General features: G+C 39.3%; 1 protein-coding gene and 1 pseudogene across 3 annotated transcripts in view; one reads left to right on the plus strand and one right to left on the minus strand.

Moving 5' to 3' along the window:
* NIPA1 (NIPA magnesium transporter 1) overlaps positions 1-13,950 on the plus strand; it is an 83,476-nt gene that overhangs the window by 56,829 nt on the left and 12,697 nt on the right. The window lies entirely within an intron of this gene.
* On the minus strand, positions 8,364-8,931 carry LOC109260141 (putative teratocarcinoma-derived growth factor 3; annotated as a pseudogene).

Here is a 13,950-nt window from a genome sequence, read left to right on the forward strand (position 1 = left end):
TCTGCTCTACAATTTTTTTAGATTCTATATTGTTTATTTCTGCTCTGATCTTTATTATTTCTCTTCTTCTGCTGGGCTTGGGGTGTCTTTGCTGTTCTGCTTCTATTTCCTTTAGGTGTGCTGTTAGATTTTGTATTTGGGATTTTTCTTGTTTCTTGAGATAGGCCTGGATTGCAATGTATCTTCCTCTCAGGACTGCCTTTGCTGCATCCCAAAGCGTTTGGATTGTTGTATTTTCATTTTCGTGTGTTTCCATATATTTTTTAATTTCTTCTCTAATTGTCTGGTTGACCCATTCATCCTTTAGTAGGCTGTTCTTTTTTATTTTATTTTTTTTTTTATTTTTTAATATATGAAATTTACTGTCAAATTGGTTTCCATACAACACCCAGTGCTCATCCCAAAAGGTGCCCTCCTCAATACCCATCACCCACCCTGCCCTCCCTCCCACCCCCCATCAACCCTCAGTTTGTTCTCAGTTTTTAACAGTCTCTTATGCTTTGGCTCTCTCCCACTCTAACCTCTTTTTTTTTTTTTTTCCTTCCCCTCCCCCATGGGTTTCTGTTATGTTTCTCAGGATCCACATAAGAGTGAAACCATATGGTATCTGTCTTTCTCTGTATGGCTTATTTCACTTAGCATCACACTCTCCAGTTCCATCCATGTTGCTACAAAAGGCCATATTTCATTTTTTTCTCATTGCCACGTAGTATTCCATTGTGTATATAAACCACAATTTCTTTATCCATTCATCAGTTGATGGACATTTAGGCTCTTTCCATAATTTGGCTATTGTTGAGAGTGCCGCTATAAACATTGGGGTACAGGTGCCCCTATGCATCTAGTAGGCTGTTCTTTAACCTCCATGCTTTTGGAGGTTTTCCAGACTTTTTCCTGTGGTTGATTTCAAGCTTCATAGCATTGTGGTCTGAAAGTATGCATGGTATGATCTCAATTCTTGTATACTTATGAAGGGCTGTTTTGTGACCCAGTATGTGATCTATCTTGGAGAATGATCTATGAGCACTCGAGAAGAAAGTATATTCTGTTGCTTTGGGATGCAGAGTTCTAAATATATCTGTCAAGTCCATCTGATCCAATGTATCATTCAGAGCCCTTGTTTCTTTATTGACCATGGTCTAGATGATCTCTCCATTCCTGTAAGTGGGGTATTAAAGTCCCCTGCAATTACCACACTCTTGTCAATAAGGTTGCTTATGTTTGTGAGTAATTGTTTTATATATTTGGGGGCTCCCATATTTGGCGCATAGACATTTATAATCGTTAGTTCTTCTTGATGGATAGACCCTGTAATTATTATATAATTCCCTTCTTCATCTCTTGTTACAGCCTTTAATTTAAAGTCTAGTTTGTCTGATATAAGTATGGCTACTCCAGATTTCTTTTGACTTCCAGTAGCATGATAGATAGTTCTCCATCCCCTCACTTTCAATCTGAAAGTGTCCTCAGTTCTAAAATGAGTCTCTTGTAGATAGCAAATAGATGGGTCTTGGTTTTTTATCCATTCTGATACCCTATGTCTTTTGATTGGCACATTTAGTCCATTTATATTCAGTGTTATTATAGAAAGATATGGGTTTAGAGTCATTGTGATGTCTGTAGGTTTCATGCTTTTAGTGATGTCTCTGGTACTTTGTCTCACAGGATCCCCCTTAGGATCTCTTGTAGGGCTGGTTTCGTGGTGATGAATTCCTTCAGTTTTTGTTTGTTTGGGAAGTCCTTTATCTCTCCTTCTATTCTAAATGACAGACTTGCTGGATAAAGGATTCTCGGCTGCATATTTTTTTCTGTTCATCACATTGAAGATTTCCTGCCATTCCTTTCTGGCCTGCCAAGTTTCAGTAGAGAGATCCGTCACTAGTCTTATCGGTCTCCGTTCATATGTTAGAGCACGTTTATCCCTAGCTGCTTTCAGAATTTTCTCTTTATCCTTGTATTGTGCCAGTTTCACTATGATATGTCATGCAGAAGATCGATTCAAGTTACATCTGAAGGGAGTTCTCTGTGCCTCTTGGATTTCAATGCCTTTTTCCTTCCCCAGAAAAGGGAAGTTCTCAGCTATTATTTCTTCAAGTACACCTTCAGCACCTTTCCCTCTCTCTTCCTCCTCTGGAATACCAATTATGCATAGATTGTTTCTCTTTAGTGCATCACTTAGTTCTCTAATTTTCCCCTCATACTCCTGGATTTTTTTATCTCTCTTTTTCTCAGCTTCCTCTTTTTCCATAATTTTATCTTCCAGTTCACCTATTCTCTCCTCTGCCTCTTCAATCCGAGCTGTGGTCGTCTCCATTTTATTTTGCAGCTTATTTATAGCATTTTTTAGCTCCTCCTGGCTGTTCCTTAGTCCCTTGATCTCTGTGGCAAGAGATTCTCTGCTGTCCTCTATACTGTTTTCAAGCCCAGCAATTAATTTTATGACTGCTATTCTAAATTCACTTTCTGTTATATTGTTTAAATCCTTTTTGATCAGTTCGTTAGCTGTCGTTATTTCCTGGAGATTCTTTTGAGGTGAATTCTTCCGTTTCATTATTTTGGATAGTCCCTGGAGTGGTGCGGAACTGCAGGGCACTTCCCCTGTGCTGTCTTGAATAACTTGCATTGGTGGGCGGGGCCGCAGTCAGACCTGATGTCTGCCCCCAGCCCACCGCTGGGGCCACAGTCAGACTGGTGTGTACCTTCTCTTCCCCACTCCTAGGGGCGGGATTCCCTGTGGGGTGCGTGGCCCGTCTTTGCTACTTGCACACTGCCAGGCTGGTGGTGCTGGGAATCTGGCGTATTAGCTGCGGTGCACAGGGGCAGGAGGGGCAGGCTCAGCTTGCTTTTCCTTCGGAAATCCGCTTCTGGAGGAGCCCTGCAGCACTGAGAGAGAGTCAGACGTGCCAGAGGGTTGGATCCCAGAAGCGTTGGGTGTTTACGTGGTGTAAGCAAGTTCCCTGACAGGAACTGGTTCCCTTTGGTATTTTGGCTGGTGGATGGGCGAGGGAGATGGCACTGGCGAGCGCCTTTGTTCCCCGCCAAGTTGCGCTCTGTTGTCCGGGGCTCAACAACTCTCCCTCCCGTTGTCCTCCAGCCCTCCCGTTCTCTGAGCAGATCTGTTAACTTATAACCTTCCGGATGTTAAGTCCCACTTGCTATCAGAACACATTCCACCCGGCCCCTCCGTTTTTGCAAGCTAGACTTGGGCTCTGCTTTGCCGGCGGGCTGCCCCTCCGTCCGGCTCCCTCCCACCAGTCCGTGTGGCACTCACCGCCTCTCCGCCCTTCCTAGCCTCTTCCATGGGCCTCTCGTCTACACTTGGCTCTGGAGAGTCTGTTCTGCTAGTCTTCTGGCGGTTTTCTGGGTTATTTAGGCAGGTGTGGTTGGAATATAAGTGATCCCCAGGATGCGGTGATCCCAGTGTCCTCCTATGCCGCCATCTTCACAGAAGCCTAGAAGACTCATTTTAGACCTAAAAACACCTGCAGACTGAAAGGGAGGGGATGGAGCACCATCTATCATGCTTATGTATGGCAAAAGAAAGCCAGAGTAGCCATACTTATACCCAATTTTAAGTAGATTTTAAACCAAAGACTCAACTTGAGACGAGGAAGGGCATTATATCATAATTAAGGGGGTCTGTCCATCAAGAACACCTAACAATTGTAAGTATTTATTCCCCCAACTTGAAAGAACCCAAATATATAAATCAATAACAAAAATTCACTGATGACACAATAATAGTAAGGGACTTTAACATCCCACTTACGGCAATGGACAGATCATCTAAGCAGAAAATCAGCAAGGAAACAATTGTTTTCAGTGATCCATTGGACCAGATGGACTCAACAAATATATTCAGAGCAGTCCATCCTTAAGCAGCAGAATACATATTCTCTGTGAGTACACATGGAACAATATCCAGAATAGATCACATACTGGTTCATAAATCAACCCTCCACATGGGGATCCTGGGTGGTTTATTCAGTTAAGCATCCAATTCTTGATCTCAGCTCAGGTCTTGATCTCAGTGTTGTGGGTTCAAGCCCTGCATTGGGCATGAAGCCTACTTTTTAAAAAAGATAAAATCAACCCCCCACAAGTACAAAAGGACTGAGATCATACTGTGCATATATGCAGACCACAACGCTATGAAATTTGAAGTCACCCACCAGAAAAAATTCGGAAAGACCACAAATACATGGAAGTTAAAGAAAATCCTACTAATGAATGAATGGGTTAACCAGGAAATTAAAGACCTAATAAAAAATTACATGGAAGCAAATGAAATCATGACAGTCAAAAACTTTTGGGATTGCAGCCAAGGTGGTTATAAGAGGGAAGTATATTGTAATACAGGCCTACCTCAAGAAGAAAGAAAGGTCTCAAATACACAACTTAACCTTACACTTAAAGGAGCTAGAAAAGGAACAGAAAATAAGGCTACAGGCAGCAGAAGAAGGGTAATAATAAGGACTAGAGTAGAAATAAACACTGTAGAAACAAGAAATAAAACCAGAACAGATCAATGAAAGTAAGAGCTGGGTCTTCAAATGAATTAATAAAATTGACAAACCTCTAGCCAGACTTATCAAAAAGAAAAGAGATAGGACCCCAAGAAATTAAAATCACAAATAAAAAGGGAGAGATCACAACCAATACCTCAGAACTGCAAACAATTAGAATATTATGAAAAAGTATATGCCAACAACCTGGAATAAATGGATAAATTGCTAGAAACATACAAACTCCCAAAACTGAAACAAGAAAAAATAGAAAATTGGAACACCCATAACCAGCAAGGAAATTGAAACACTAATCAAAAATCTCCCAAGAGGGGTGCCTTGATGACTCAGTTGGTTAAGCTTCTGACTTTGGCTCAGGTCATGATCTTATGGTTCATGAGTTCGAGCCCCACGTAAGGCTCTCTGCTGTCAACTCAGAGCCTGGGGTCTGCTTCAGATTCTGTGTCTCCCTCTCTATCTGCCCCTTCCCTGCTCATGCTCTGTCTCTCTCTCTCAAAAATGAATAAACATTAAAAAAAATTTTTTTTTAATCTGCCAAGAAACAAAAACCCAGGACTTGATGGCTTCCCAGGGGAATTCTACCAGACATTTAACGGAGAGTTACTACCTGTTCTTCTCAAAATGTTCCTAAAAATAGAAATGGAAGGAAAACTTCGAGACTCATTCTATAATGAGTCTGTAATCATCACCTTGATTTCAAAGCCAGAAAGACCCCACTGAAGAACATGGATGTAAAAATTCTCAACAAGATACTAGCAAACTGAATCCACTAGTACATTAAAAGAATTATTCATCATGATCAAGTGGGATTTATTCCAGGGCTGCAGAGCTGGTTCAATATTCTCAAATCAATCAACATGATATACCACATTAATAAAACAAAGAATAAAAACCATATGATCAAGTCAGTAGATGGAGAAGAAAGCATTTCACAAAATACAACATCCATTCTTTATGTGTATTTATTTGAGAGAGAGTGTGTGTGTGAGTGGGGAGAGGCAGAGAAAGAGGGAGGGAGAGAATCTCAAGCAGGCTTGGGGCTGTCCATGAAGTATCTGATGCGGGGCCTAATCCCACAAACCAACCATGAGACCATGATCTGAGTTGAACCAACAGTTAGATGGTCAACTTTGCCACCCAGGCACCATGTCACAGCATCCATTCTTGATAAAAAAAACCCTCAACAAATAGGGATATATAGAACATATCTCAATATTATAAAGTCCATGTGTGAAAGACCCATTGCTAATATTCTCAATGGGGAATAACTGAGATCCTTTCCCCTATGGTCAGGAACAAGACAAGGATGTCTACTCTCACCATTACTATTTAACATAGTACTGGAAGTCTTACCCTCAGCAATCAGACAATAAAAATAAATGAATCCAAATCAGCAAGGAAGAAGTCAAAGTTTCACTATTTGCAGGTGACATGATATTCTATGTAAAAAACCCAAAGACTCTACCAAAAAATTGCAAACACTAATGCATGAATTTAGCTAAGTCTCATGATATATAAAGTCAACATACAGAAATTGGTTGCGTTTCTATATACTAATTACAAGGCAGCAGAAAGAGAAATCAAGGAATCGATCCTATCTGCAATTACACCAAAAACAACTAGATACCTAGGAATAAACCTAACCAAAGAGGTAAAAGATCTGTACTCTGAAAACTGTAGAAAACTTATGAAATAAGTTAAGGAGGACACAAATAAATGGAAAAACATTCCATGTTCATGGATTGAAAGAGCAAACTTTTTTTTTTTTTTGGTCCATAGATTTCCCATTTTTACTGAGCATACTCATACACACAATGTATTTTAAAAATGAGTTTTACAGTACATAGTTTTATCACCTGGTTTACAACTAAATGCATATATTGTGAACATTTTCTTTATTACAACAGTTAAAATACTTGTATGGAGAAAACAGTTTATTATTTTTAAATGTTTATTTTTGAGAGAGAGAGAGACAGAACGTGGGTGGGGAGGGGCAGAGAGAAAGGGTGACACAGAATCTGAAGCAGGCTCCGGGCTCTGAGCTGTCAGCACAGAACCTGACATGTGGTTCGAACTCACAAGCCCTGAGATCATGACCTGAGCCGAAGTTGGATGCCTAGCTGACTGAACTACCCAGGTGCCCCATGTTGGGGAAATTTAGGTAGAATTTTTTTCCAAGGAGACTTCAATCTCTTTACAATGCATTGAGAAAAAAGGGCTGCCCTTGTCTTCTCTAGCATTTACAGAGGCTTCCTTTCCTTTTAAAGATGAGGTCTTTTTTACATTCTTTTTTTTTTAATTAAAAAAATGTTCATTTTTGAGAGAGAGAGAGAGAGAGAGCATGAACAAGGAAGGGACAGAGAGAGAGGGAGACACAGAATCTGAAGCAGGCTCCGGGCTCTGAGCTGTCCAGCAAAGAGCCTGATGCAGGTCTCAAACCCATGAACTATGAGATGATGACCTGAGCTGAAGTTGCATGCTCAGTCGACTGAGCCACCCAGACGCCCCTAAAGATGAGGTCTTTATTGATTTTGATCAACTCTACTCCAAGCTTTAGCCTCAGTTCCACATTAGGAGTAGTCTTTAATAATATGAAGATAGACTTCAATTGTTTAAAGGGAAATAATAAGAAACACTTGGAACTTGGCCACAATGTAAATATGGCTGGCTTTTTTTAAACAAGTTTTTTGGAGAGGAGAGGGCAGAGGAAAGTAGTAGGGACTTTAAGAAAATGTTAGGGACCACACAGCAAAGGAAACAGTCAGCAAAACTAAAAGGCAACTGAAAGAATGGGAGAAGATATTTGCAAATGACATATCAGATAAAGGGTTAGTAGCCAAAATCTATAAAGAACTTATCAAGCTCAACACCCAAAAAACAAATAACCCAGTGAAGAAATGGGCAAAAGACATGAATAGACACTCCTCCAAAGAAGACATCCAGATGGCCAACCAACACATGAAAAAATGTTCAACATCACTCCTCATCAGGGAAATACAAATCAAAACCACAATGAGATACCACCTTACACCTGTCAGAATGGCTAACATTAACAACTCAGGCAACAACAGATGTTGGCAAGGATGCAGAGAAAGAGGATCTTTTGCATTGTTGGTGGGAATGCAAGCTGGTGTAGCCACTCTGAAAAACAGAATGGAGGTTCCTCAAAAAATTAAAAATAGAACTACCCTATGACCCAGCAATTGCACTATAGGGCATTTATCCAAGGGATACAGGTGTGCTGTTTCAAAGGGACACATGCACCTCCATGTTTATAGCAGCACTACCAACAATAGTGAAAGTATGGAAAGAGCCCAAATGTCCATTGATGGATGAATGGATAAAGAAGATGTGGTATATGTATACAATGGAGTATTAGTAATCAAAAAGAATGAAATCTTGCCATTTGCAACTATGTGGATGGAACTGGAGGGGTATTATGCTAAGTGAAATTAGAGAAAGACAAAAATCATGACTTCATTCATATGAGGACTTTAAGAGACAAAACAGATGAACATAAGGGAAGGGAAACAAAAATAATATAAAAACAGGGAGGGGGACAAAACAGAAGAGACTCATAAATATGGAGAACAAACTGAGGGTTGTGGGAGGGGGGTGGGCTAAATGGGTAAGGGGCATTAAGGAATCTACTCCTGAAATCATTGTTCCAGTATATGCTAACTAATTTGGATGTAAATTAAAATCAAAAAAACAATAAATAAATTATCACATACTTAAAAAAAGAAAAGAAGAAAATGTTAGGAACCATGATGAAAATCTGTCCACTATTTCAAGGCAAATGGTCACCTTCCAGTTAGGACATTAGAGTGACAGTCTTTACAGGTTACAGAATTTGCATAGCAAATATTGCATATGCAAGTGTCCATTAACAGTATCTTGTATAGCAAGGCAGATGCCAGCTAGCAAAAAATGGTGCCTGAACACAGTGTTAATTCTGGAGTCCTGGAAACCAGGAAGTGCTCATCCATCACATGGCCATCACACCTTCGGTAGAAATGTTGGAGGAAAGCAGTGAAACCTGGCAGTGCCAGCATTTATACATGGACCATCTCTTGGGCAGCCAGGTGCCGTGGGGCACCAGACTCACAGTTCTCTTAGTGTGAATCATGCTCACAGTTCCAGCCATAGAAGGAGGGGGGCAGGCACAGAAGGACCCCAGCATGCAGGTTCACCCATTCAGACAGCAGGTTTCGTTTAGCTCTTTACAGTTCTGGATTCCTAGGGACGGCACCAACTGCAAGTGATGACTAATTGCAGGCTCCTCCCAGGACTGAATGCTGTCATCTCCTGAGGCCAGGTCTCCCTGAGAGGGATGTGCAAGTTCACATGGGTGGTGCAACCCAGTGGTAGTGAATTCCAGTTCAAACGCTTTGGAAATGGCCATGATCAAAATCTGAAGAGCAAACATTCTTAAAATGTCTATACTACTCTTGAGGAGGGCACCTTTTGGGATGAGCACTGGGTGTTGTATGGAAACCAATTTGACAATAAATTTCATATATTGAAAAAAAAATGTCTATACTACTCTAAACAATCTACACGATCCCCATCAAAATACTACCAGCATTTTTCACAGAGCTGGAGCACACAATCCTAAAATTTGTATGGAACCACAGAAGACCCCAAACAGGCAAAGCAATCCTGAAAAACAAAACCAAAGCTGGAGGCATCACAATTCCAGACTTCAAGCTGCATTACAAAGCTGTAGTCATCAAGACAGCATGGTACTGGCACAAAAACAGACACATCGATCAGAAGAAAAGAATAGAAACCCAAAATGGACCCACAACTACATGGTCAACTGTTCAACAAAGCAGGAAGGAATATCCAATGGAAAAAAGACAGTCTCTTCAACAAATGGTGTTGGGAAAACTGGACAGCAATATGCAGAAGAATGAACCTGGACCACTTTCTTACACCATACACAAATATAAATTCAAAATGGATGAAAGACCTAAATGTGAGACAAGAAGCCATCAAATTCCTAGAGGAGAACACAGGCAGCATCCTCTTTGACCTTGGCCAGAGCAACTTCTTACTAGACACATTACCAGAGGCCAGGGAAACAAAAGCAAAAATGAATTATTGGGACTTCATTAAGATAACAAGCTTCTACATAGTGAAGGAAACAATCAACAAAACTAGAAGGCAGCCTACCGAATGGGAGAAGATATTTGCAAATGACAGATCTGATAAAGGGTTAGTATACAAAATCTATAAAAAACTTAGCAAACTCAACACCCCAAAAAGAAACAACTCAGTTAAGAAATGGGCAAAAGACATGAATAGACACTTTTCCAAAGTAGACATCCAGATGGCTAACAGACACATGAAAAGATGCTCCACATCACTCATCACCTGGGAAATACAAATCAAAACAACAATGAGATACCACCTCATACCTGAAAGAATCACTAAAATTAACAACACAAGAAACAACAGGTGTTGGCTAGGATATGAAAAAAGGAGAATACTTTTGCATTGTTGGTTGGAATGCAAACGGGTGAAGCCACTCTGGAGAACTGTATGGAGGTTCCTCAGAAAGGTAAATAAGAACTACTCTATGATCCCACAATTGCACTGTTAGGTGCATACCCAGAGTATACAAAAATACAGATTTGAAGGGGTACGTGCACCCCGATATTTATAACAGCATTATCAACCATAGCCAAACTATGGAGAGAGCCCAAATGTCCTTTGACTGATGAATGGATAAAGAAGAAGTGGTGTTTATGTATATATGTGCATATATATATATATATACACACACACACACACACACACACATACATGCTCACACATACGATTTTGTATTACTTAGCCATCAAAAAGAATGAAATCTTTACATGTGCAATGATGTGGATGGAGCTAGAGTGTATTTTGCTAGGGGAAATAAGTCAGCCAAAGAAAGACAAATATATGATTTCACTCGTGTAATTGAAGAAATACAATAGATGAGCATATGGGAGGGGCAAAAATAGGGAACAAACAATGTTTTATTTTTATTTCTTAAAAATAGAAAACAAACTGAGTGTTGATGTAGGGATTTGGGTGGGAGATGAGCTAGATGGGAGATGGGTATTAAAAATGGCACTTGTGATGAGTACTGGGTGTTGTAAGTGATGAATCACAGTGTTACTACTGAAATCAGTATTGCACTTTATGTTAACTAACTGGAATTTAAAAATTGAAAAAAATTAATATGCCAACAAATTGGACAAACTAAAAGAAATGGTTAAATTCCTGGAAACACATAAACTACCAAAACTGAAACAGGAAGAAATAGAAAACTTGAATAGACTACTAACCAGCAAAGAAATTGAATCAGTAACCAGAAAACTCCCAACAAACAGAACTCCAGGGCCTGATGGCTTCACAGGAGAATTCTACCAAACATTTAAAGAGTTAATACCTATTCTTCTCAAACTATTTCAAAACATAGAAATGGAAGAAAAACTTCCACACTCATTCTATGAGTCCAACATTACCCTGATACCAAAACCAGATAAAGATTCCACTAAAAAAGATAACTATAGGCTAGTATTCCTAATGAACAGGTTTGTAAAATTTCTGCATAAAATACTAGCAAACCAAATCCAACCATACATTAAAAGAATCACTGAACATGATTAAGTGGGATTTATGACTAGGCTACACGTTTGGTTCAATATTTGCAAATCAATCAATGTGATACACCTCATTAATAAAAGAAAGAATAAGAACTGTATGATCCTCTCAATAGATGCAGAAAAAGCATTTGACAAAGTACAACATCCATTTATGAGAAAAACCTTCAATAAAGTAGGTGTAGAGGGAATGTACCTCAGCATAATAAGGGCCATCTATGAAAAACCAACAGCTAATATCATTTTCAATGGAGAAAAACTGAGAGGTTTCCTTTATTGCGTGGAACAAGACAGGGATGTCCGCTCTCACCACTGTTATTTAATATAGTACTGGAAGTCCGAGCCACAGCCATCAGTCAACAAAAACAAATAAAAGGCATCCAAATCAGCAAGGAAGAAGTCAAACTTGCACTATTTGAAGATGACATGGTACTGTATATAGAAAACTTGAAGCACCATCAAAAAGTTGCTAGAACCAATACACAAATTCAGTAAGGTTGCAGAATAAAAAATCAACATGCAGAAATCTCATGTGTTTCTGTGCAACTATAATGAAAGAGCAGAAAAAGCAATTAAGGAATCATTCCCGTTTACAATTGTACCAAAAACCATAAGATACCTACAAATAAATCTAACCAAAGAGGTGAAAGACATGTTCTCTGAAAACTGTGAAACACTGATGAACGAAATTGAAGGTGACACAAAGAAATGGAAAACATTCCATGCTCATGCACTAGAAGAATAGTGTTAAAATGTCTATACTACTTAAAGCAATCTACACATTCAGTGCAATCCCCATCAAAATACCACCAGCATTTTTCACAGATCTAGAACAGACAATCCTGAAATTTGTATGGAACCACAAGAGATCCTGAATAGCCAAAGAAATCTTGAAAAAGAAAAAGCAAAGCTGGAGACATCACAACTCCAGACTTCACATTACAATACAAAGCTTGTAGTAACCAAAATAGTATGTTACTGGCACAAAAACAGACACATAGATCAATAGAACAGAATAGAATACCCAGAATAGACAACCCAGGACCCATAACTAGTCAACTAATTGTTGTCAATTAGTCTTTGACAAAGCAGGAAATCTTTGGCAAAACAGGAAAGAATAGCCAGTGGGGAAAAGACAGTCTCTTAATGAAATAGTGTTGGGAAAACTGGACATCATGATGCAAAAGAATGAAACTCGACCACTTTCTTATTCCATACACAAATAAATTCAAAATGGAATTCTGAATAAAGACCTAAATGTGAAACATGAAACCATAAAAATACTAGAAGAAAACACAGGCAGTAACCTGTTTGCCATCAACAGTAGCAGTTTCTTCCTAGATATGTCTCCTGAGGCAAGGGAAACAAAACCAAAAGTAAACTATTGGGACTTCATTAAAATAAAATGCTTCTGCACAGTGAAGGAAACAATCCACAAATCTGAAAGGCAACCTATGGGATCAAAGAAGATATCTACAAATTATATATCTGATAAAGGGTTAGAATCCAAAATATATAAACAACTTATAAAACTCAACACCCAAAAAACAAATAACCCAGTTAAGAAATAGGCAGATGACATGAATAGACATTTTTTTAAAGAAGATATACAGCTGGCCAGCCAACTAGTGAAAAAGATGTTCAACATCATTCATCATCAGGGAAATACAAATCAAAACTACAATGAGACCTCACACCTGTCAGAAGGCTAAAATTAACAACACAAGAAATAACACATATGGCGAAGTTGTGAAGAAAAAGGAACACTTGTGCACTATTGGTGGGGATGCAAACTGGTGCAACCACTATGGAAAATAGTATGGAGGTTCCTCAGAAAGTTGAAAATAGAACTACCCTATATTCCAGCAATTGCTCTACTAGGTATTTACCCAAAGGATACAAAGGGATGCATGCACCCCAATGTTTATAACAAGATTATCTACAATAGCCAAATTATGGAAACAGCCCATGTGTCTATTGACTGATCAATGGATGAAGAAGATGTGGTATATATGTATACAATGGTATATGTACCACTTAGCCGTAAAAAGAATGAAATCTTGCCATTTGCAAGATGTGGATGGAGCAGCCACATCTTATTATGCCAAGCAAAATAAGTAAATCAGAGAAAGTCAAATACCATATGACTTTCACTCATATATGGAACTTAAGAAACAAAACAAATGAGGGGCGCCTGGGTGGCTCAGTCGGCTGAGCATCCAACTTCGGCTCAGGTCATGATCTCACAGCTCGTGAGTTTGAGCCCTGCGTAGGGCTCTGTGCTGACAGCTCAGAGCCTGGAGCCTGCTTTGGATTCTGTGTCTCCCTCTCTCTCTGCCCCTAACCCACTCACATTCTGTCTCTGCCTCTCTCAAAAATAAATAAACATTAAAAAAAAGAAAACAAATGAGCAACAGGGGGGAAAAGAGAGAGAGAGGCAAACCAAGAAAAAGGCTTTTAACTGTAGAGAACAAACATGGTTACCAGAGGGGAGGTGGGTAGGGGGATGTATTAAATAGGTGATGGGGATTAAGGAGTGCACTTGTTGTGATGAGCAAGTGGTGTTGTATGAAAGTGTGGAATCAGTACACTGTACACATGAAACTAATATTACACTGTATGTTAACTAACTGGATTTTAACTTAAAAAAAAGAAAAAATAGACTGGTGGGTATGAGAGGTGGGATGTGGGGGAAATGGGATGCGTTGGTCAAAGTATACTAACTTCTAGTTAGAAAATGAAAAATTCTGGGATTCAGTGTACAGCATGGTCATTAT

This window comes from Panthera pardus, unplaced genomic scaffold (genome assembly GCF_024362965.1).
Source record: "Panthera pardus isolate Hobbes unplaced genomic scaffold, ASM2436296v1 HiC_scaffold_24, whole genome shotgun sequence".
Lineage (NCBI taxonomy): Eukaryota > Metazoa > Chordata > Mammalia > Carnivora > Felidae > Panthera > Panthera pardus.